General features: G+C 49.3%; 1 long non-coding RNA gene across 1 annotated transcript; it reads right to left on the reverse strand.

The window, feature by feature from the left end:
- Positions 1-5,603: 5,603 nt before the first annotated feature.
- LOC116977598 lies at positions 5,604-23,914 on the reverse strand. Its single transcript, XR_004413261.1, has 3 exons — positions 23,874-23,914; positions 19,070-19,071; positions 5,604-5,711 (listed from the first exon to the last, which is right to left on the reverse strand). It is a non-coding gene; the product is annotated as an uncharacterized LOC116977598 (long non-coding RNA).
- Positions 23,915-25,762: the final 1,848 nt, after the last annotated feature.

A 25,762-nucleotide genomic window follows, 5' to 3' on the forward strand; every position in this document is an offset into this window, starting at 1 on the left:
AGGATATTGCTTGGGACTGAATATTTTTTTTTCAATTCAATTCAATTTATTGTCATTGCACAGATACAAGTATGGGTACAACAAAATGCAGTTTAGCGTCAGTCCGTAGTAATAGTGCAATATAGAAATAAAAATACAGAATAAGCAAACAATGTGGACGGAGAGACTGGAGAAATCTATCGGCGGGACTCCGAGTTCAGCAATGTGATAGTGTTGTTGTAGAAGCTGTTACCCATCCTACTAGTACGAGACCTGAGGCTCCTGTACCGCCTCCCTGATGGGAGGAGGGCAAACAGTCCATGGTTGGGGTGGGAGGGGTCTTTGATGATCTTCCCGGCCCGTCTCAGACACTGTTTTCGGTGGAGGGCATCCATGGCAGGAAGCGGGGCACCGATGATGTACTGAGCGGTTTTCACATCGTCATCCTTGAAGGAGGGGCAAGCAAGTGGATATCTGATAGAGATGCAGAAAACTGAGAAATGTTAGGTTCAATGGCAAAAATACTTCCTCCATAGTAGATATGGCTAAGACCAGCATCATCGATTTAAGGTCGGGACCACTATGCTAAGAAGATGATCTCTCAGGAAGAATCTTTCAGAGGTTGGCTGCAGTCTGTGACACACTGCCTGAGCTGGTGTTGGAGGCTGGTACTCTCACAGCATTTTAGCAGCACCTGGATGAGCATTGGGATTGTAAGTGGATAGTAGGCGGCAGGTAACGTGCTGACAAATGGGATTGGTGTGGAGAGATTGACAGGTGGCAGACGTATTATGATTTAATCTTTGTGGAAACAGAAAACATTTGCTTCCACAAAGAGTGGTCATTGATGAGATGGTTAGTATTTGCACCAAATCCAGACCCACTGTCAGGGCAGTAATAATATTTCACTATTGCCTCCACAAACCTTTCTTATTGCTTGATGCAGAGGTTCCTGGATTCGCTCCCCGGTCGCCACTGTCAGCCATGATGATGACATGCGTTCACAAACTCTGAAGCTCTGGAATAAAAAATATTAACAAAAGTGTCAGGCATTCAAAGGAAAACATTGCCTTGTGATTTAACACAACCTCACTGTCTGATCCAATGTACCGGGCTTCACAGATCACAGACTGTCCTATCAGTTGTGTTTAAGAAGGAACTGCAGATGCTGGAAAATCGAAGGTACACAAAAATGCTGGAGAAACTCAGCGGGTGCAGCAGCATCTGTGGAGCGAAGGAAATAGGCAACATTTCGGGCCGAAACACTTCTCCAGACTGATGGGGGGTGGCGGGGAGAAGAAAGGACAAAGGAGGGGGAGGAGCCCGAGGGTTGAGGGATGGGAGGAGACAGCCCGAGGGCTAAGTAAGGGGAGGAGACAGCAAGGACTAACAAAATTGGCAGAATTCAATGTTCATGCCCGCAGGATGCAGACTCCGCAAGCGGAATATGAGGTGCTGTTCCTCCAATTTCCGGTGTTGCTCGCTCTGGCCATGGAGGAGAGGTCTCACTGATGTAGTCTCACCGATGTAGATAAGCTGACATCTAGAGCAGTGGATGCAATAGATGAGGTTGGAGGAGATGCAGGTGAATCTCTGTCGCACCTGGAATGACTGCTTGGGTCCTTGGATGGAGTCGAGGGGGGAGGCAAGAGCGAGCAACACCGGAAATTGGAGGAACAGCACCTCATATTCCGCTTGCGGAGTCTGCATCCTGCGGGCATGAACATTGAATTCTCCCAATTTTGTTAGCCCTTGCTGTCTCCTCCCCTTCCTCAGCCCTCGGGCTGTCTCCTTCCATCCCTCAGCCCTCGGGCTCCTCCTCCTCCTTTGTCCTTCCTTCTCCCCGCCACCCCCCATCAGTCTGAAGAAGGGTTTTGGCCCGAAACGTTGCCTATTTCCTTCGGTCCATAGATGCTGCTGCACCCGCTGAGTTTCTCCAGCACTTTTGTGTACTGTCCAATCAGTTGTTGTACAGGGTCTTGGTGAGACCACACCTGGAGTATTGCGTACAGTTTTGGTCTCCTAATCTGAGGAAGGACATTCTTGCCATAGAGGGAGTACAGAGAAGGTTCACCAGACTGATTCCTGGGATGTCAGGACTTTCATATGAAGAAAGACTGGATAGACTTGGCTTGTACTCGCTAGAATTTAGAAGATTGAGGGGGGATCTTATAGAAACTTACAAAATTCTTAAGGGGTTGGACAGGCTAGATGCAGGAAGATTGTTCCCGATGTTAGGGACGTCCAGAACTAGCGGTCACAGTTTAAGGATACGAGGGAAGTCTCTTAGGACCGAGATGAGAAAAACATTTTTCACACAGAGAGTGGTGAATCTGTGGAATTCTCTGCCACAGAATGTGGTTGAGGCCAGTTCATTGGCTATATTTAAGAGGGAGTTAGATGTGGCCCTTGTGGCTAAAGGGATCAGGGGGTATGGAGAGAAGGCAGGTACAGGATACTGAGTTGGGTGATCAGCCATGATCATATTGAATTGCGGTGCAGGCTCGAAGAGCCAAATGGCCTATTCCTGCACCTATTTTCTATGTTTCTATGTTTCAATCACACCCTTGCAGGATCGAAGAAGCCTCACGCTCACTCCTTCTTGGAAAACAAAACCGACCATAACACTTGGGGTCAACACGACCCTTGTCCAGATGGCCTGAGGGAGATTGCAGTGGCTTCAACTGTTCAGCCGCTTCAAGTCAAGTCAAGTCAAGTTTATTCGTCACATACACATACGAGATGTGCAGTGAAATGAAAAGTGGCAATGCTCGCGGACTTTGTGCAAAAAGACAAACAAACAACCAAACAAACTATAAACACAATCATAAACACACACATATTCTTTTACATATTAAATATTGGAAGGAAAAAGGTTCAGTAAAGTTAGTCCCTGGTGAGATAGGCGTTTACAGTCCGAATGGCCTCTGGGAAGAAACTCCTTCTCAACCTCTCCGTTCTCACAGCATGGCAACGGAGGCGTTTGCCTGACCGTAGCAGCTGGAACAGTCCGTTGCAGGGGTGGAACGGGTCTCTCATGATTTTATTGGCTCTGGAGTTGCATCTCCTGATGTATAGTTCCTGCAGGGGGGCGAGTGAAGTTCCCATAGTGCGTTCGGCCGAACGCACTACTCTCTGCTGAGCCTTCTTGTCCTGGGCAGAGCAATTCCCAAACCAGATGGTAATGTTTCCGGACAAGATGCTTTCCACAGCCACTGCGTAGAAGCACTGGAGGATCCTCGGAGTCACTCTGAATTTCCTCAGTTGCCTGAGGTGGTAAAGGCGCTGCCTTGCCTTACTCACGAGTACTGAGGCGTGTGATGACCATGTCATATCCTCAGAGATGTGGACTCCCAGATATTTAAAACAGCTCACCCTATCCACAGGATCCCCATTTATCCTCAATGGTGTTTACGTCCTCAGATGATGTGCCTTCCTAAAGTCCATGATCAGCTCCTTCGTTTTTTTGATGTTCAAGAGGAGGCTGTTATCCTGATACCAGAGTGCTAGATCAGCCACCTCCTCCCGGTAGGCCTTCTCATCGTTGTCTGAGATCAGGCCCACCACCACAGTGTCATCAGCAAACTTAATTATTGAGTTGGAGCTGAACCTAGCCACACAGTCATGTGTGTACAGGGAGTACAATAGGGAGCTGAGGACGCAACCCTGGGGCGATCCTGTGCTCAGGGTGAGGGACTTCGATGTATTCCCTCCCATCTTGACTACCTGGGATCAATGGGACACACTAACCTCTTCCTAAACCCCATCTAACATACGCTTGAATTTTAATGGCTGTTAAACATTATTTCTCACAGCGACCAGCTGTCCCACTGATTCAACCACAACCGTAACGCCCATGTTCTAATTCTCAGAGCTATTAGTTTATTAATTTAACTGAATGAAAACCTTGCTTGCATTCATCATTTATTACTGTGCGGAAGATCTCCGATTTCATCCACAAATATCGAATTATGTGTTAAACAGTGGGACATCCCGACCGTAACCAATGCAACTATTCTCTCTCTCTCCACCTGTAAGCAGCATCTAGCCGTTAAATTGAGCACATTTGGCTGTCTTAAGGGCCTGTCCCACTTGGCAATTTTTTCGGCAACTGCCGGCATCATTGACTGACGTATCAGGTCACCGAAAAAGTCGCGGCGTAAAGCGGCGTGATGACGTATTGACACACGGCGTTTCCTCAAGTGTCGCAACATTTTTTTGGCGCCGCTGGAATTTGAAATGTGCAAAATCTTTTGCCGACCATGATATGACGCGGGCAGTCGCCGAAAAAAATGCCAAGCGGGACAGGCCTCTCTCTGTTATGTACGATTTTCCCAAGTTCAAATGACTTTTTTTTCTTTAATATAGACAAAGTGTATTCACGTTATTGGTAAAAATGAAAATAAGCTGAAAACAGTGGAAAGGGCAACTATGGAACATTCATTATCATAACTGGGACTGTATCAAATGCTGCCCATTCTGCTGAGTGTTTCAAACATTTTTGAATGTTCTTTTTTTCTACATTTTCTGTAACTGCAGTTTTAAAATTTTAAACAACAGTAATTGTTTGCAAACTTGTTACGAATTAAGTAATGGTCATATGGTTCAGATGACACAAAGCTGGGTGTGAACTGTGAGGAGGATGCAATGGGGATGCAGGGTGACTTGGACAGGTTGGGTGAGTGGGCAGATGCATGGCAGATGAAGTTTAATGTGGATACATGTGAGGTTATCCACTTTGGTGGCAAAAACAGGAAGGCAGATTACTATACAAACTGAAAATAGGCGTGCAGGTACAGCAGGCAGTGAAGAAAGCGAATGCCATGTTGGCCTTCATAACAAGAGGCGTTGAGTATGTGAGCAAAGAGGTCCTTCTGCAGTTGTACAGGACCCTAGTGAGACCACGCCTGGAGTATTGTGTGCAGTTTTGGACCCCTAATTTGGGGAAGGACATTCTTGCTATTGAGGGAGTGCAGCGTAGGTTTACAAGGTTAATTCCCGACATGGCGGGACTGTCATATGCTGATAGAATGGAGGGGCTGGCCTTGTATACTCTGGAATTTAGAAGGATGCGAGGCGATCTTATTGATACATATACGTTTTTAAGGGTTCGGACACGCTAGAGGCAGGAAACATGTTCCCGATGTCAGGGGAGTCCAGAACCAGGGGCCACAGTTTAAAAATAAGGGGTGAGCCATTTGGAACGGGAATGAGGAAATACTTTTTCACACAGAGTTGTGAGTGTCTGGAATGATCAGAGGGCGGTGGAAGCTGGTTCTCTGGGTGCTTTCAAGAGAGAGCTAGATAGGGCTCTTTAAGATGGCGGAGTCAGGGGATATGGGGAGAAGGCAGGAACGGGGTACTGATTGGGGATGATCAGCCATGAACACATTGAATGGCGGTGCTGGCTCGAGGGGCCGAATGGCCTACTCCTGAACCTATTGTCTATTATCTATTGGTACCAAGAGCTGCTTTATCCCACAAAGTTTCCCCCTGATGAGTCGAACTGTTTTTTTTTACGTTATTCTGTATCGTTCACTCACTTCATAAACTGATCTGGCTGATGGAACATTTTGTCCACTATTTTCGGGCTAAGTGCATTGACTAGAAAAGTCATCTCCACATTATATCCGATGTACGTTCTTATTACGAATAATAAAGGTGGACTATAACAGCTGTGAAGAATGGCAGATCGACTGGAATTATATGGATTAATGGAATGGATTATAACACTAATTGTTTATAGATGTTGTTATCATTCACGGGCTCTGTCCACATTAACCCACAGTTATTGATCACCGAAGGTAGACACAAATGCTGGAGAAACTCAGCGGGTGCAGCAGCATCTATGGAGCGAAGGAAATAGGCAACGTTTCGGGCCTAAACCCTTCTTCAGACTGATAGGGGGTGGCGGGGAGAAGAAAGGAAAAAGGAGGAGGAGGAGCCCGAGGGCAAATAAATTGGATAGTTATATGGACGGGAAAGGAATGGAGGGTTATGGTCTGAGCGCAGGTATATGGGACTAGGGGAGAATACGTGTTCGGCACGGACTAGAAGGGTCGAGATGGCCTGTTTCCGTGCTGTAATTGTTATATGGTTATATGGTTATATGGATGGGAGGAGACATCAGGAGGGCTGAGGAAGGGGAGGAGACAGCAAGGGCTAACAAAATTGGGAGAATTCAATGTTCATGCCCGCAGGATGCAGACTGCCCAAGCGGAATATGAGGTGCTGTTCCTCCAATTTCCGGTGTTGCTCACTCTGGCCATGGAGGAGACCCAGGACAGAGAGGTCGGATACGGAGTGGGAGGGGGAGTTGAAGTGCTGAGCCACCGGGAGGTCAGGTAGGTTCTTGCGGACCGAGCGGAGGTGTTTGGCGAAACGATCGCCAAGCCTCCGCTTAGTCTCACCGATATAGATCAGCTGACATCTAGAGCAGTGGATGCAGTAGATGAGATTGGAGGAGATACAGGTGAACCTCTGTCGCACCTGGAACGACTGCTTGGGTCCTTGAATGGAGTCGAGGGGGGAGGTAAAGGGACAGGTGTTGCATCTCTTGCGGTTGCAACGGAAAGTGCCCGGGGAGGGGGCGGTATGAGAGGGAAAGGAAGAATTGACAAGGCAGTTACGAGGGAGCGGTCTTTGAGGAAGGCACACATGGGGGGAGATGGGAAGATGTGGCGAGTGGTGGGGTCACGTTGGAGGTGGCGGAAATGGCGGAGGGTTACTTGTTGTATGTGACGGCTAGTGGGGTGAAAGGTGAGGACTAGGATTGATCACCGATATTGTCGACACCGACCCGTTGCCACAGTCACCAGGAAATGTTTAATACTTTAAAACTTGCTCATAACTGTAGATCAGTGCATGCTCCTTTAACATAGTGACCTCACCACTACTAACCACGCCCCATTGTCTCCTGTATAATTGTAGCTTCCCCGCCTCTAGCTCTCTCTCTAGTCCCAGTGATGACCACGGACAGCTAGGGCACAACGTATGTAATGAACAAATAAAGATACTTGGTAAGAGACTTTGAGTGTTGGATCAAGTCCTTTTTACATGGTGTCAGCGCGGTAGACTTGCGTCTCCTGTTTATCGGTTTTTATTTCATTATTCGTTTCTCCCAGTTGTTTCCCCACCTTTACATTTAATATGGCTAGCTCGTTCCGTCGTCCTGACAAGCTCATTTTTGACGCGGACATCGTGCACCGCTGGACTGTCTTCCAGCGCGACTATGAACATTATATCGCTATTGCTCATCCTGGTGTATCTCCTGCGGTACAGGCTCACATGCTCCTCAACCTGGCTGGTCCGGAGGCTATGGAACATTATGCAGCGTTCGACTTCGACCCTCCGGAAGACCGCAATGACCCGGTATGTCTCATGGCCAAATTCAATGCCCTATGTGACATTCCCACAAATAACATAATTGAGCGCTTTAAGTTTTTCTCAAGACGTCAGGTTCCCGGTGAGCACATTGACGCTTACATTGGCTCTTTGCGTCATTTGGCTCGGAGGTGCCGCCTCGAAGCTATTACAACTGACGAATTGATCAGGGACGTCCTGGTATACGGTCTCCTGAACTCAAAGCTGCGCGAGGATTTACTAATGAAACCCGACCTCACGCTAAAGGATGCCATGCATTCTGCTCGTATGGCCTCTGCTGTCGGCTCCGTTTCCCACCCACAGTCCCAGGACATCAACTTCACCGGTACCGTGGGCCGCCGGCGGATCAATAGCCCGCCTCGCCCGTTCTCGCCCGCTTCTCCCGCTAAGGTCACCCCTCGTCGTTGCCCGAATTGTAATTTCTCCTCGCACCAGTACAACGTTTGCCCGGCGCTGGGTAAAACTTGCAACTCTTGCGGGAAACTTAACCACTTTTCGTCAGCCTGCCGTTCTCGTGGGAAACCGGTCCCAGCTCCTAGAAGGAGTCTAAACATTCTAGCGGACACTGATAGCGCGCCTGGTTCCCAGTACCAACCAGAACTCCCTGATTCAGATACGATTTCCTCCCATGGTGATCCGACTGTGTTTTCGCTCCTGGGTGCACCTGGCCCGATAACGGATCCCTCAATACATGTTATTGTGAATGGACACTCCTTCTCGGCCAAGGTCGATACTGGTGCGTTTGCAAACATTATGTCTGTTCGCCTCTTCAAAAAGATACGTTTGGGTGAGATAGTGCTTCCCGATAGCTCCCGCCTTCATGCCTATGGGGGAGGTGTTCTGGTCGCAGTGGGGAGGGCCACTGTTATCTGCACTGTTCTCAAGACCTCTCGGCCCCTCACTTTTTTCCTGCTGGACTCTGATAACGTCACCCTGCTGGGCGCCCGTGCATGCCAGGACTTGGGTTTGGTCTCTTTTCACCGCGATGTCCACCTGGTGCAGGCCCCCATGGACCCCCTGATGGAGTATCCTGACCGTTTCGATGATGTTCTGGGCAAGCTGCCCTGTTCCTATAAAATCGTTGTTGACCCGGGGGTCAACCCGGTGGTTAGACCGGCCCACCGCGTGTCTTTTGCCATGAAGGGCCGCGTGGAGTCCACACTTCGTGATATGGTTTCCACTGGCATTCTCAAGGAGGTGAGCGCACCCACCCTGTGGGTCTCCACCATGGTCGTTGCTGCCAAGAAAGACGCCAGCGAGATCAGGATCTGCATCAACCCGAAGGACCTGAACCTTGCTATCCAGCGCCCGCACTACCCCATGCGGACGGTGGAGGACGTCGCTGCACAGGTCGGTCCTGCCACTGTCTTCTCGGTCTTAGATGCCAAGAGCTCCTTTTGGCAGATCCCTCTGGATGAACGTTCGTCTTATTTAACCACCTTCAGCACACCTTTCGGCAGGTTTCGTTTTCTTCGCATGCCCTTCGGGATCAACTCAGCGAGTGAGGTTTTCCAGCGGACCATGGAACAGCTGTTTGCCGGGTTGCCATGTGCTATTATTGTCGATGACATTCTGGTATACGGGAAGGACGTCGCTGAGCACGACCTGCACCTTCGCCAAGTCCTGGACCGGGCCCGTGAGATTAATCTCAAGCTCAACCCGAAGAAGTGTCGGTTCCGCGTTCAGGAGGTCACGTACGTGGGCCACGTTTTCACAGCAAGTGGACTAAAGCCAGACCCCCAGAAGACTGCTGCGGTCACCGAAATGCCCGCTCCCACCGACGTGCCCGGCCTGCAGCGATTTCTGGGCATGGTCAACTACCTGGGTAAGTTCATACCCGAGCTAAGCGAACTGAGTGCCCCTCTGAGGGAGCTAATCAAAAAGGACAATGCCTGGGTCTGGCTACCGCATCACCAGTCGGCATTCGTAGCCCTGAAGTCCAGGCTCGCTCGCACCCCGACTTTAACGTATTTTGACCTGAACAGACCAATCGTCCTCACCTGCGATGCTTCTCGGTTCGGACTCGGTGCTGCCTGCCTGCAGCTCGAGGACAATCGGCAGCTGCCTGTTTCCTATGCCTCTCGCACCATGACCCCTGCTGAGCAGCGCTACGCTCAGATCGAGAAGGAGCTCCTTGCAGTGGTTTTCGCATGCTCCAAATTCAAAGACTACATTATGGGCAACACTTTCACCATTGAAACGGACCACCAGCCGCTGGTTTCTATTTTGAACAAGCCTATCCATGCGGCTTCCTCGCGGTTGCAGCGAATGATGCTGCAGCTCCAACGATTCACATTCAACATTGTGTACCGCAAGGGCAAGGAAATGTTCGTGGCCGACACATTGTCCCGTGCTCCTCTCCCTTCGGTTGTCCGTCATCCGTACGAATCGTCTGACCTGATGGTACTGAACGTTAACATTGTTCCCTCTTGGCAGATGCAGTCCCTGGTCGAACACACTGCCGCTGATCCTGCCCTACAACAGCTTGCGGGCGTCATCCGCCGTGGCTGGCCTGACCGACGCTCCTCTCTACCGGCCGGTGCCGTGCCCTACTTCCTGGTTCGGGACGAATTGGTGCTGCACAGCGGCGTGGTGGTGAAGGGCCACAAGGTCGTGGTGCCGGACGCTCTGCGTGACCACTACTACCAAACCGCACACAGCGGTCACCCCGGCGTGGAGGCCACTTTGTCCCGGGCCCAGGCTCAGTTTTTCTGGCCTGGCATGATTCCGGAGATTCGTGACAGGGTCTCCGCCTGTGCTGCCTGCAACAGCCTACTGCCTCATCAACAACGCCAACCTCTCATGCAGCAGCCGGCTCCTGAGCTGCCGTGGATGGCTGTCGCCACTGACATATTCGAATGGCGTGGCAAACACTTCCTGGTCCTGGTGGACTCCTACTCCAGCTGGTTCGAGGTGGACCTGCTGCCCTCCCTCACGTCTGTTGCCGTCATCGGGAAGCTTCGCCGCCACTTTTCTACCTTTGGCTCCCCGGTGACTCTCCAATCCGACAATGGCGGGCAGTTTTCCAGCGCCGAGTTCGCCGCTTTCGCCGCCCTATGGAACTTTCGCCACATCACCAGCAGCCCCGAGTACCCGCAGAGCAACGGCCTTGCGGAGCGCGCTGTCCGCAGCGCCAAGGAACTGCTGGAACATTGCCGTCTGTCCCATTCTGACTTCCATCTTGCCCTCCTCAACCTCCGCAACATTTCACGGGACCCCGCACTTGGTTCGCCTGCCCAGCGCCTCATGTCCCGCACCACTAGACCCCCTCTCCCGGTTTCTCAGCAATCTCTAACGCCCGCTGTCCAAAGCCCTGCCGCTGTTAAGGATCGCATCGTTGAGAAACAGGACATCCAAAAGCGCTCCTTTGATAAATCTTCCCGATTACTTCCCCGTCTGTTCCCAGGCCAGGTTGTTCGGATGATGTCCACCTCCGGTCATCACCGTCTGGCCGTTGTCGTTGGCAATGCCGGCTCTCCACGGTCCTACCTGGTTAATTACGAGGGCACCGTGTACCGTCGGACACGTCAGCACCTGCTGCTAGTCAACGAGCCTGCTCCACCTCCCGCCGACCCGTTTTCGCCGTCTGTTCATTCCCCGCCGCCTTCACCGCCCCCTCCGACGGTCCGTTCACCGCCGCCTGCGGCTGCTCCCGCCCCTGCCACTCCTCGTATGCCACGTACCCTTCCCTCTCAGCTCATGGTTCCCATCCCGCTCGGTCCCCCTTCTCCTCCACCTGCTGTGGATCCCATTCCGTCGCCTTGCTCTCCTCCTCCACCAGGGCTTCCATCTCCCGGTTCCCCCATCTCTGTCCCTGCACCCGTTCCGGTTGCTCCTGCGGTGGAGGGGGAAGGCGGGTTGCGCACCCGCTCTGGGCGTTTGGTCAAGCCGCCTGTCCGGTACGGAGTGGGCGAGTAGTCTGCTTCATTATGTTTTCCAACTGTTTCTGGTTTGCCTCTAGCGTATGAGCCGTGGTCGCTTTGTTTCCAAGAGAAAGGATGTAGATCAGTGCATGCTCCTTTAACATAGTGACCTCACCACTACTAACCACGCCCCATTGTCTCCTGTATAATTGTAGCTTCCCCGCCTCTAGCTCTCTCTCTAGTCCCAGTGATGACCACGGACAGCTAGGGCACAACGTATGTAATGAACAAATAAAGATACTTGGTAAGAGACTTTGAGTGTTGGATCAAGTCCTTTTTACAATAACTGGGACCAAGGGATTGAACATTATTATCAGCAGCTGCTGAGATTACTCCAGGAAGTTTGGTTTTGAATTTTGAGATCTATTTCCTTGCAGACCCATTATTGAAACATTAGTCTAGGGACACGATTGAGCACCAGCAGAAAATACGACCACGGAAGGTTCTCCTATGGTGTTGCCCCATAGAGTTTGTATTCCGACCTGGCGCTGACCCCCTGATTCTGCTTCAAGCGAATCCGAGTGATTGAGTTTTATAGATTCTAACAATGAGTAAACACACCCTTACTAAAGTCGGCTGAATACACAGTGATAAAGTGATCGACAAACACGTCCACGGCCTCATCCCTGATGCTGCTACAGAATTACACAAACCAAGAGTTCCAACACATTGTTCGATCAAAACTTACAGCATCAGCGCATGGTGGCAGTAACCACGTCTCCACAGCAACTGTAACTGCTTCAGGTCATCACCCTCCACCCCAGTTCCTCACCAGTCTTATTTTACTAAGCACCTGATATCTGAAGTTATTCGGAGATCATTACCCTCACAGTTCTGCATCATAATATTTTACATCCCCCCCCCCACCCCATAGCCCATCCGAGCTTTGCCTCTCATTATATTATATGTGTTCATTATTGCTGTAAATCTCTACATTGTTACGTTTGCCCGCGCAAAACACAATTGACCACAATAATTCCTACATGTGACAAAAAATTGCTCAATATGAACCCCATTGAATAGTTCCATAAAAATGTGAAGTGGCTGTTTTATCCGTAAACCACAGGTTAACGTTTTTCTACTGCCCGACCTTGTAAGGTTCCTGATTCCGGTCGCAGCCACTCAGGAACAAGGTTGACACAGAGGTGCCCGCGGGTCCACGCTCCGGTGAACGACGAATACTCTTTCCGCTTGCCCACTGTCTGTTACTTTCAGCAGATCCTGGCAGTACCCGTTAGGATTGTAGCTGCACTAATCCTAGCGTCAAGGCATTTCGAAATTAAATCGGATTCCAGTGTCCACCCTGGGTTATTGCAGTTAAGGACATTGTACAGCAGGACCGTGACTATAACCTCCTGGAGATAAGACAACGGTTAACGGTTAGAGTTCTCAGATGAGACTAATATGTCTACGATTTAGTTGTTGTCATGTTGACGTTTAGAATCAGAGTGTCATTCATTGTTCTTTATCTCTCCACATCACAGTGTATATCTCTCATGTCCCTTATTCCTAACGTCAGAAGGGTCTTGACACCAAACGTCACCCATCCCTTCTCTCCAGAGATGCCGCCTGTCCCGCTGAGTTATTAAGGGTCTGTCCCACTTTCACGACCTAAGCCAAAACCTCTGCCGAGTTTAAAGGACCTAAAAAAAAATCAAGATTTTGGTAATCTAGGAACTCCTACGACCTTCCATGAATATGCTCACGAACTGGAGCGACAGAGGTCACTGCTGATGTTGACTAAAGCTTTTTTTTCACTCACCTTTTTTCTCTGTCCAGCTGCCGAGCTACGAGTACCCACGAATATCTACGACTAACCACGACTACCCACGACTACCCTCACGGCCTACTACGTTCTGCCCACCAACTAACTACGAGTAAAAAGTTGTCATTTTTTTCATCCCTACTATTTTTTTACTCCTGGACATTTTTCATCGGGCTGGAAAAAACGTCCCGACTTAGGCCCCGAGTACCTACGACTAGCATAACAAGCCGCTACAATATATCTACGAACTCCTATGGCCTCGTTACGTATATTCTGTGAGTTTGAATCAGGGGAAAACTCGGGAGAATTCGTGAATTACCTCGTGGAAGTGGGACAGGTCCTTTCAACCCCTGTCTCGCGGTGCGAGTCGACCCACGAGTGACACGGAGTTTAAAACAAATTAAACTCGTGGTAATCGCGTATAATTAACGTAGCGGGAACGTCGGAACTCATGGATGCAACTTAGCAACTCGTGGCGCTAACGGCAGGTACCCGTGAAACTTGTTAACTCTTGAAAATGTTCAAATATGTTTAAAGTTTTTCAAGAGTCAAATTTACTCTTGAAGTTAAAATTTGAAACATTTAAACTTGTTGTAAGAACGTAGTGGCCCGTGAGTTTACCTTAATGACTCGTGAGTCTACCGTGGGCATTCTTTAACTCAGCGGGCAGGCAGCATCTCTGGAGAGAAGGAATGGGTGACGGGATGACATTTCCAAAATTCTGCTGCATCTTTGTGTTACTCCAGCACCGTATATGTCACTTTTTGTCAACCAGCATCTGCCCTTTCTTGTGTATGACATTATTTGTATCCATGGCAGTTGATTGTCGCTCCCTTCAGTTTCTCAGGGGGTCGGGACGGGACTAGAGTTGGGAGGGAAAGGTGGGGTAGAGGGAGGGGGGGGGGGGGAGGGATGGGAGTCGGGGGGAATGGGGGGGGAATGTCAATAGACAATAGACAATTGGTGCAGGATTAGGCCATTTGGCCCTTCGAGCCAGCACCGCCATTCAATGTGATCATGGCTGATCATCCCCAATCAGTACCTCGTTCCTGCCTTCTCCCCATATCCTCTGACTCCGCTATTTTTAAGAGCCCTATCTAGCTCTCTCCAGAAAGCATCCAGAGAACCTGCCTCCACCGGCCTCCGAGGCAGAGAATTCCACAGACTCACCACTCTCTGTGAGAAAAAGTGTTTCCTCGTCTCTGTTCTAAATGGCTTACTCCTTATTCTTAAACTGTGGCCCCTCGTTCTGGACTCCCCCAACATCGGGAACATGTTTCCTGCCTCTAACATGTCCAAACCCTTAACAATCTTATATGTTTCAATGAGATACCCTCTCATCCTTTTAAACTCCAGAGTGTACAAGCCCAGCTGCTCCATTCCCTCAGCATATGACAGTCCCGCCATCCCGGGAATTAACCTTGTAAACCTACGCTGCACTCCCTCAATAGCAAGAATGTCCTTCCTCAAATTAGGGGACCAAAACTGCACACAATACTCCAGGTGTGGTCTCATTAGGGCTCTGTACAACTGCAAACTGACCTCTTTGCTCCTATATTCGATTCCTCTTGTTATAAAGGCCAACATGCCATTCGCTTTCTTCACTGCCTGCTGTACCTGCATGCTTACTTTCAGGGTCTGAAGAAGGGTTTCGGCCCGAAACGTCGCCTATTTCCTTCGCTCCATAGATGCTGCTGCACCCGCTGAGTTTCCCCAGCAATTTTGTGTACCTTGCTTACTTTCATAGACTGATGTACAAGGACCCCCAGATCCCGTTGTACTTCCCCTTTTCCCAACGTGACGCCATTTAGATAGTAATCTGCCTTCCTGTTTTTGCTACCAAAGCGGATAACCCACATTTATCCGCATTAAACTTAATCTGCCATGCATCTGCCCACTCCCCCAACCTGTCCAAGTCACCCTGCATTCTCATAGCATCCTCCTCACAGTTCACACTGCTACCCAGCTTTGTGTCATCTGCAAACTTGCTAATGTTATTTTGAATCCCTTCATCCAAATCATTGATGTATATTGCACCGAGTCTTACGGTACCCCACTCGTCACCGCCTGCCATTCTGAAAGGGACCCGTTAATCCCTACTCTGTTTCCTGTCTGCCAACCACTTCTCTATCCATGTCAGCACTCTATCCCCAATACCATGTGCCCTAACTTTGCCCAATAATCTCCTATGTGGGACCTTATCAAATGCTTTCTGAAAGTCCAGTTACACTACATCCACTGGCTCTCCCTTGTCCATTTTCCTAGTTACATCTTCAAAAAATTCCAGAAGATTAGTCAAGCATGATTTCCCCTTCATAAACCATGCTGACTCGGACCGATCTTGTTACTGCTATCCAAATATGCGGCTATCTCATCTTTTATAATTGACTCCAGCATCTTCCCCACCACCGATGTCAGGATAACTGGTCTATAATTCCCTGTTTTCTCTCTCCCGTCATTCTTAAAAAGTGGGATAACATTAGCTACCCTCCAACCCTCAGGAACTGATCCTGAGTCTATAGAACATTGGAAAATTATCACCAATGCATCCACGATTTCTAGAGCCATTTCCTTAAGTACTCTGGGATGCAGACCATCAGGCCCTGGGGATTTATCTGCCTTCAGTCCCATCAGTCTACCCAACACCATTTCCTGCATAATGTGGATTTCCTTCAGTTCCTCTGTCACCCCAGATCCTCTGGCCACTACTATATCAGGAAGGTACACAAAATTGCTGGGGAAACTCAGCGGGGGCAGCAGCATCTATGGAGCGAAGGAAATAGGCGACGTTTCGGGCCGAAACCCTTCTTCAGACTGATGGGGGGTGGGGGAAAGAAAGAAGGAAAAGGGGAGGAGGAGGAGGAGCCCGAGGGCGGGCGGATGGGAGGGTGGGAGGAGACAGCTAGAGGGTTAAGGAAGGGGAGGAGACAGCAAGGGCTAGCCAAATTGGGAGAATTCTATGTTAATACCATAAGGACGCAAGGTCCCCAGACGGAATATAAGGTGCTGTTCCTCCAATTTCCGCTGTTGCTCACTCTGGCAATGGAGGAGACCCAGGACAGAGAGGTCGGATTGGGAATGGGAGGGGGAGTTGAAGTGCTGAGCCACCGGGAGGTCAGGTAGGTTATTGCGGACTGAGCGGAGGTGTTCGGCGAAACGATCGCCCAACCTACGCTTGGTCTCACCGATGTAAATCAGCTGACATCTAGAGCAGCGGATGCAGTAGATGAGGTTGGAGGAGATACAGGTGAACCTGTGGAGGAGATACAGGTGCTCTCTCTCCCCATCCCCGCACGCGCAACAAGGGCAGAGTCCCTCTGGTCCTCACCTTTCACCCCACCAGCCGGCAAATACAACACATAATCCTCCGCCATTTCCGCCACCTCCAACGTGACCCCACCACTTGCCACATCTTCCCATCTCCCCCCATGTCTGCCTTCCGCAAAGACCGCTCCCTCCGCAACTCCCTCGTTAATTCTTCCCTTCCCTCCCGCACCACCCCCTCCCCGGGCACTTTCCGTTGCAACCGCAAGAAATGCAACACCTGTCCCTTCACCTCCCCCCTCAACTCCATCCAAGGTCCCAAGCAGTCGTTCCAGGTGCGACAAAGGTTCACCTGTATCTCCTCCAACCTCATCTACTGCATCCGCTGCTCTAGATGTCAGCTGATTTACATCGGTGAGACCAAGCGTAGGTTGGGCGATCGTTTCGCCGAACACCTCCGCTCAGTCCGCAATAACCTACCTGACCTCCCGGTGGCTCAGCACTTCAACTCCCCCTCCCATTCCCAATCCGACCTCTCTGTCCTGGGTCTCCTCCATTGCCAGAGTGAGCAACAGCGGAAATTGGAGGAACAGCACCTCATATTCCGTCTGGGGACCTTGCGTCCTTATGGTATTAACATAGAATTCTCCCAATTTGGCTAGCCCTTGCTGTCTCCTCCCCTTCCTTAACCCTCTAGCTGTCTCCTCCCACCCTCCCATCCGCCCGCCCTCGGGCTCCTCCTCCTCCTCCCCTTTTCCTTCTTTCTTTCCCCCACCCCCCATCAGTCTGAAGAAGGGTTTCGGCCCGAAACGTCGCCTATTTCCTTCACTCCATAGATGCTGCTGCACCCGCTGAGTTTCCCCAGCAATTTTGTGTACCTTCGATATTCCAGCATCTGCAGTTCCCTTTTGAACACTATATCAGGAAGATTGTTTGTGTCCTCCTTAGTGAAGACAGATCCAAAGTACCTGTTCAATTCATCTGCCATTTCCTTGTTCCCCATAATAAATTCACCTTTTTCAGTCTTCAAGGGTCCAACTTTGGTCTTAACTAATTTTTTCCTCTTCACATACCTAAAGAAGCTTTTACTGTCCTGCTTTATATTCTTGGCTAGCTTACCTTCGTACCTCATCTTTTCTCCCTGTATTGTCTTTTTGCAATTCAATAATGGGTGATTTAAATGGTCTGTTGTGTACGTTGAGGCGTATTTGCATAATTGTAACGATTTCATTGGCCTGCGGCTGCAGATGCAACAGATCTCCATATTCAGTTCAACTCTAACTGACTGTGGATTTACAGAATGCACTGAGGTCCAGTTCGGGAAAAAAATTAGAATTGTTGCTTCGTGTTTAGAAAATATATCTCAATGTTCAAGATTGATTTTTGTTGTTATGAAGCTCAGAGCAGGAAGTGTTGAAATACCTGTGGTGAGTAACTTCCTCCATTGACAGGGCAACGGTGCTGCAGGAAACGTTACACATTGCGTAGGAATGAACTGCAGATGCTGGTTTAAATCGAAGGTAGACACAAAATACTGGAATAGCTCAGCGGGACAGGCAACATCTTTGGAGATGCAGGAAAAATGTTCCCAATGTTGGGCGAGTCCAGAACCAGTCTTAGAATAAAGGGGAGACCATTTAAGACTGAGGTGAGAAAAAATTCACCCAGAGAGTTGTGAATTTGTGGAATTCTCTGCCACAGAGGGCAGTGGAGGCCAAGTCGCTGGATGGATTTAAGAGAGAGTTAGATAGAGCTCTAGGGGCTAGTGGAGTCAAGGGATATGGGGAGAAGGTAGGCACGGGTTATTGATAGGGGACGATCAGCCATGATCACAATGAATGGCGGTGCTGGCTCGAAGGGCCGAATGGCCTCCTCCTGCACCTATTTTCTATGTTTCTATGTTTCTATGAGAGTTCAGCTTTTGGAGCTGAACCTTTAGCAGTGTTCAGCTTCTGGAGCTGATGAAATAGGTGAACCTTTGTCGCACCTGGAACGACTGCTTGGGTCCTTGAATGGAGTCGAGGGGGGAGGTGAAGGGACAGGTGTTGCATTTCTTGCAGTTGCAACGGAAAGTGCCCGGGGAGGGGGTGGTGCGGGAGGGAAGGTAATTGTAATTGTAATTGTATTGTATATGGTGCCAGTGCAATAACCTGGCCCTCAACACCAGCAAAACCAAGGAACTGATTGTGGACTTTGGAAGGAGTAGGAGGGGGACCCACAGCCCCATTTATATCAACGGGTCGATGGTTGAAAGGGTCAAGAACTTCAAATTCCTGGGCGTGCACATCTCTGAAGATCTTTCCTGGTCCGAGAACACTAACGCAATTATCAAAAAAGCTCATCAACGCCTCTACTTCCTGAGAAGATTAAGGAGAGTCGGATTGTCAAGGAAGACTCTCTCTAACTTCTACAGGTGCACAATCGAGAGCATGCTGACCGGTTGCATCGTGGCTTGGTTCGGCAACTTGAGCGCCCTGGAGAGGAAAAGATGACAAAAAGTAGTAAACACTGCCCAGTCCATCATCGGCACTGACCTTCCTTCCATCGAGGGGATTTATCGCAGTCGCTGCCTCAAAAAGGCTGGCAGTATCATCAAAGACCCACACCATCCTGGCCACACGCTCATCTCCCTGCTACCTTCAGGTAGAAGGTACAGGAGCCTGAAGACTGCAACAACCAGGTTCAGGAATAGCTACATCCCCTCAGTCATCAGGCTATTAAACCTGGCTCGGACAAAACTCTGATTATTAACAACCACTTTCTGTTATTTGCACTTTACCAGTTTATTTATTCATGTGTGTATATATTTATATCATGGTATATGGACACATTTATCTGTTTTGTAGTAAATGCCTACTATTTTCTGTGTGCTTAAGCAAAGCAAGAATTTTATTGTCCTATACAGGGACACATGACAATAAACTCACTTGAACTTGAACTTGAACTTGAACTTGATAGCGGGAGATGAAACCCCATTGCCTTCCTCTCCTATGGAATAGGGCTGTATACAGCTCAATGCAAAATGTGCGAATAAATTGGTGGAGTGAATGTGAATGTTCCCTTTAAAAAAAGGCCGTTTGAGTCGGGAAGTTGAAATCATTCTACAACTAGTAAGTACGTATTGATTAAAATCAAAAGCAGTGCAGAAGTTTTAAATTTGCAATGGAAAAACAGAAGACGCTGGAAGCACTCTTGGATCAGGAAGTTTCTGTGGGCGGGACCAGTTCTGATGAAAGGTCTGTTTTCCACCTGGAAGGTTAACTGTTTCTATCCTCAGATGCTGCCCGACGGCCCATTGTTCTTTCATATAAATGTCTTGGCCACTGCTGCTGCTGTGGAAGGAAATGGCAGATTGCTGTACCTGGCAATGTCCCACATACCAATGGAATAATGAATATGTTATGTGCTTAGTTTAGGAAAGAGGTTTGGTTAAAAGACGTTATAGGGAAATAGCAGGAGACCTTAACGAGGTGATTTCAGGATAAGAGGTTTACACATTTAATTCTGACCTAGATTTTCAGGCAAGATGTTGTAGGATTAATACATATCCCAAGATGGACTAATCACTGCAATTCGCCTGCCATTGCAACAGGTTCAGGACAAATGCCTTGTTGCTGAAAATGCACTCGCCCATGAAATATATTGATATCAAACATAGAAAATAGGTTCGGTCCTTTGAGGCAACACCACCATTCAATCTGATCATTGCTGATCATCCCCAATCAGGAACCCATTCCTGTCTTCCCCCCATATCCCTTGATCCTGTTATACCAAAGAGCTAAATCTAATGTTCCCTTGAAAACATCCAGTGAATTGGCCTCCACTGCCCTCTGTGGCAGAGAATTCCACAGATTCACAACTCTCTGGGTGAAAACGTTTTTCCTCATCTCAGTCCTAAATGGCATATCCCTTATTCTTAAACTGTTACCCTAGGTTCTGGACTACCCCAACATCGGGAACATTTTCCACCATCTAGCCTGTTCAATCCCTTAAGAATTTTATATGTTTCTATAACATCTCATCCTTCTATATTCCAGTCAATGTAAGGCCAGTCGATCCATTATTTCATCATACGTCAGTCCCACCATCCCGGGAATTAACCTCGTGCACCAGCCTGCCTGCTGTACCTGCATGCCTACTTTCAGTGACTGCTGTACAAGGACACCCAGGCCTCGTTGCATCTCCCCTTTTCCTAATCTGACACCATTCAGATAATAATCTGCCTTCTTTGTTGTTGCCACCAAAGTGGATAACCTCACATTTATCCACATGATACTGCATCTGCCATGCATCTGCCCACTCACCCAACCTATCCAAGTCACCCTACAGCCCCATAGCATCCTCCTCGCAGCTCACACTGCCACCCAGCTTTGTGTCATCTGCAAACCTGGAGTTGTTACATTTAATTCCTTCGTCTAAATCGTTAATATTGAATTAATTCGTCTAAATCATTAATATAAGGTGAATTTATCAAGGTGATTGCATCAGACTCCTGTTTATTGACAATAGCTTCACCTTCAACACCGGTATTCCAAGCAAACTCTTGAAGCAAGACTTCGTATCCCTCTTTGAAACTAGATCATTGACTTCTTGAACCATAGACTGCATTCAGTAAGAATCGATAACAAAATCCTCCATGATAATTCTCAATAAGTGCAGCATAAGGCTGCATCCTCAGCCCTTCCTATACTATCTATACACTCGCAAACGTGCGATCAAATTCTGTTTGCACTCGGGGATATCCCAGCCTCAATTTACAAGTTTGCAAATGGCACTACTGTAGAGGGCCTCATCTCAACAATAAGGAGACAGAGTACAAGAATGTGATAGAAAGTCGTGTCATGGTCTCAAGCTAACAACCTCTTCCATGATGCCAGCAAAATGTAGGAGAAGGTTGTTGACTGAAGGAAGTGAGTTGGTGTACACACCAATGTCAGCATCAATGGTTGTGAATAATAAAATGTATGAGAACTTCAAACTCTAAGGTATAAATACCACCAACAATTTGTCCCATTACAACTAGATTGAAGTGGTTGGCAAGAACGCACGCCAATGCTTTTACTTCCTCGGAAGACAATGTAAATTCAGCATGTCCTCAACGACTCTTCGGAATGTATACAGATGCTCAAAAGAAAGCATCCTATCATGTTACATGGTACACAAAAATGTTGGAGAAACTCAGTGGGTGCAGCAGCATCTATGGAGCAAAGGAAATAGGCAACGTTTCAGGCCGAAACCCTTCATCAGACTGATAGGGGGTGGCGCGTGGCGGGGAGAAGGAAGGAAAAAGGAGAAGGAGGAGCCAGAGGGCTGAGGGATGGGAGGAGGCAGCCCGAGGGCTGAGGGAGGGGAGGAGACAGCAAGGACTAACAAAATTGGCAGAATTCAATGTTCATGCCCGCAGGATGCAGACTCCCCAAGCGGAATATGAGGTGCTGTTCGTCCAATTTCCGGTGTTGCTCACTCTGGCCATGGAGGAGACCCAGGACAGAGAGGTCGGACAGGGAATGGGAGGGGGAGTTGAAGTGCTGAGCCACCAGGAGGTCAGGTAGGTTCTTGCGGACCGAGCGGTGGTGTTCGGCGAAACGATCGCCCAACCTCCGCTTAGTCTCACCGATGTAGATCAGCTGACATCTAGAGCAGCGGATGCAGTAGATGAGGTTGGAGGAGATACATGTGAACCTCTGTCGCACCTGGAATGACTGCTTGGGTCCTTGAATGGAGTCGAGGGGGGAGGTAAAGGGACAGGTGTTGCATTTCTTGCGGTTGCAACGGAAAGTGCCTGGGGAGTACGGGAGGGAAGGGAAGAATTGACAAGGGAGTTGCGGAGTGAGTGGTCTTTGCAGAAGGCAGACATAGGGGGAGATGGAATGTAGCGAGTGGTGGGGTCACGTTGGAGGTGACGAAACTGACGGAGGATTATTTGTTGTATGTGATGGCTGGTGGGGTGAAAGGTGAGGACTAGGGGGACTCTGCCCTTGTTGTGAGAGCGGGGATGGGGAGAGAGAGCAGTGTTGCGGGGTAGGGAAGAGATCCTGGTGCGAGCCTCATCTATGGTGGAGGAGGGGAACCCCCGTTTCCTGAAGAATGAGGACATGTCAGATGCCCTGGTGTGGAATGCCTCATCCTGGAAGCAGATGCGGCGTAGACGGAGGAATTGGGAGTAGGGGATGGAGTCCTTACAGGAAGCAAGGTGGGTAGAAGTGTAGTCCAGATAGCCATGGGAGTCAGTGGGTTTATAGTGAATGTCGGTCAGAAGTCTATCACCTGCGATGGAGATAGTGAGGTCAAGGAATGGTAGGGAAGTGTCGTAAATAGTCCAGGTGTATTTGAGTGCTGGATGGAAGTTGGTGGTGAAGTGGATGAAGTCAGTCAGTTGTGTGTGGGTGCAGGAGGTGGCCCCAAAGCAGTCGTCGATGTAGCAGAGGTAGAGGTTGGGGATGGGGCCCTGGTACGCATTGAACAAGGATTGTTCGACGTACCCGACAAAGAGGCAGGTGTAGCTGGGGCCCATGCATGTGCCCATAGCTACGCCTTGTATTTGGAGGAAATGGGAGGAGTCAAACGTGAAGTTATTAAGGATAAGGACTAGCTCCGCTAGACGGAGGAGAGTGTCAGTGGCTGGGTATAGGTTGCTTCTCTGGTCGAGGAAGAACCGGAGGGCTTTGAGACCATCCTGGTGGGGGATGGAGGTGTAGAGTGACTGGACGTCCATGGTGAAGATGAGGGGTTGAGGGCCTAGAGAATGGAATGTGCGGAGACGACGGAGAGTGTCTGAGGTGTCTTGAACATAGGTAGGGAGGGATTTAACCAAGGGGGATAGGATGGAGTCAAGGTATGTGGAGATGCGTTTGGTGGGGCATGAACAGGCAGAGACAATGGGTCTACCGGGACAGTCAGGTTTATGGATTTTGGGGAGAAGGTAAAATCGGGCCGTGCGGGGCTGGGGAACGATGAGGTTGGAGGCTCGGTCAGGTAGGGCGTGGGAGTTGATGAAGTCGGTGATGGTGCTAGAGATGGTGGCCTGGTGCTCGTCAGTGGGGTCATGGTCCAGGGGTCTCGGTCGGGCAGGGTGTGGGAGTTGATGAAGTCGGTATCATGTTACATCTTCACTTGTCATCAGCTCTGTCCAAGTCCGCAGGAAATTGAAGAAAGTTGTTGATGTACGACTTCCAACGCCCCAACCAGCCTCCGCTTCATGGCCCCTACCCCTCATTGGTTGATGTTGATGTTGATTCAACTTTATTGTCATTGCACAAATACGAGTACAGGTACAACGAAATGCAGTTTAGCGTCTGGTCATAGTGCAAGATAGTAGAAATAAAAATACTGGTTAAACAATATGTGCACTGTGGGTGAATTAAACTAGTACATAGGCAAATAAATGTATATAGATGGGAGAGTATAAAAGATAGCTAGCGTCGGGACTGTGAGTTCAGCAGTGTAATGGTTTTATTGAAAAAGCTGTTCCTCAGCCTGCTTGTGCGAGACCTGAGGCTCCTGTACCATGGAGGGCAAATAGTCCATGGTTAGGGTGAGAAACATAGAAACATAGAAACATAGAAATTAGGTGCAGGAGTAGGCCATTCGGCCCTTCGAGCCTGCACCGCCATTCAATATGATCATGGCTGATCATCCAACTCAGTATCCCGTACCTGCCTTCTCTCCATACCCTCTGATCCCCTTAGCCACAAGGGCCACATCTAACTCCCTCTTAAATATAGCCAATGAACTGGCCTCGACTACCCTCTGTGGCAGGGAGTTCCAGAGATTCACCACTCTCTGTGTGAAAAAAGTTCTTCTCATCTCGGTTTTAAAGGATTTCCCCCTTATCCTTAAGCTGTGACCCCTTGTCCTGGACTTCCCCAACATCGGGAGCAATCTTCCTGCATCTAGCCTGTCCAACCCCTTAAGAATTTTGTAAGTTTCTATAAGATCCCCTCTCAATCTCCTAAATTCTAGAGAGTATAAACCAAGTCTATCCAGTCTTTCTTCATAAGACAGTCCTGACATCCCAGGAATGTGAACCTTCTCTGCACTCCCTCTATGGCAATAATGTCCTTCCTCAGATTTGGAGACCAAAACTGTACGCAATACTCCAGGTGTGGTCTCACCAAGACCCTGTACAACTGCAGTAGAACCTCCCTGCTCCTATACTCAAATCCTTTTGCTATGAAAGCTAACACACCATTCGAGAGGGGTCCTTGATGATTTTCCCGGCCCGTCTCAGACACCGTTTGCGGTGGAGGGCATCCATGGCAGGGAGCGGGGCACCGATGATGTGCTGAGCGGTTTTCACCACCCGTTGTAGTGCCTTCCTGTCAGCTGTGGTGCAGCTGCTGTACCATACCGTGAAGCAGGTGGTCAGGATGCTTTCGATGGTACAGCGTTAGAAGTTGGACAGGATCTGGGGGGACAGGTGAGCTTTCTTGAGTCTCCTCAGAAAGTAGAGGCACTGCTGCGTCTTTTTAATCAGTTTGGTGGTATTGAGGGGCAGGACAGATCCTCTGAGATGTGTACCCCGAGGAATTTGTAGTAGGAGACGCGCTCCACCTCAGTCCCATTTATGTGGATGGGGGTATGTCTGTCACCTCTGGTCTTCCTGAAGTCAACGATGATTTCCTTCGTCTTCTTTGAGTTGAGGACGAGGTTATTATTGGTACACCAGGCTGCCAGGTTCTGGACCTCCTCCCTATAGGCTGATTTGTTGTTGTCCCTGATCAGTCCTACCACCGTGGTGTCATCAGCAAATTTTATGATGGCGTTGGAGCTTAGGGATGCAGTCATGGGTGAAAAGGGAGTAGAGGAGAGGGCTGAGCACACAGCCATGTGGCACGCCAGTGTTCAGTGTTATAGTGGAGGAGGTGAGGTTGTTGATCCTAACAGACTGTGGTCTGTTGGTGAGGAAATCCAGTGTCCAATTGCAGAGGGAGGTGGTGATGCCAAGTCCGCTGAGTTTGGTGATCAAGCTGGCGGGGATGACAGTGTTGAAGGCAGAGCTGAAGTCGATGAACGACAACCTGATGTAGGAGTTGTTGCTGTCCAGGTGGGTCAGGGCAGAGTGTAGGGCCGCAGATATGGCGTCCTCTGTAGACCTGTTGGGCCGGTAGGCAAACTGATGGGGGTCCAGTGTGGGGGGGAGGCTGGCTTTGAGGTGAGCCAAGATCAGTCGCTCAAAGCACTTCGCGATGACGGGGGTGAGTGCCACTGGGCGGAAGTCGTTGAGACTCCCTGAAGCTGACTGTTTGGGCACTGGCACAATGGTTGAGGTCTTGAGGCAAGTAGGGACGACACCCTGGGCCAGTGAGAGATTGAAAATGTCAGCGAAGACCAGGGATAGTTGTCCAGCACATGCCCTGAGCACTCGCCCGGGGAATGCCATCGGGGCCAGCAGCTTTGTGCTCATTCACTTTGCTCAGTGCATCTTGTACAGCAGAGTTGGAGAGAC

The sequence above is a fragment of the Amblyraja radiata genome, chromosome 1, assembly GCF_010909765.2.
Source record: "Amblyraja radiata isolate CabotCenter1 chromosome 1, sAmbRad1.1.pri, whole genome shotgun sequence".
In the NCBI taxonomy this organism is placed as follows: domain Eukaryota; kingdom Metazoa; phylum Chordata; class Chondrichthyes; order Rajiformes; family Rajidae; genus Amblyraja; species Amblyraja radiata.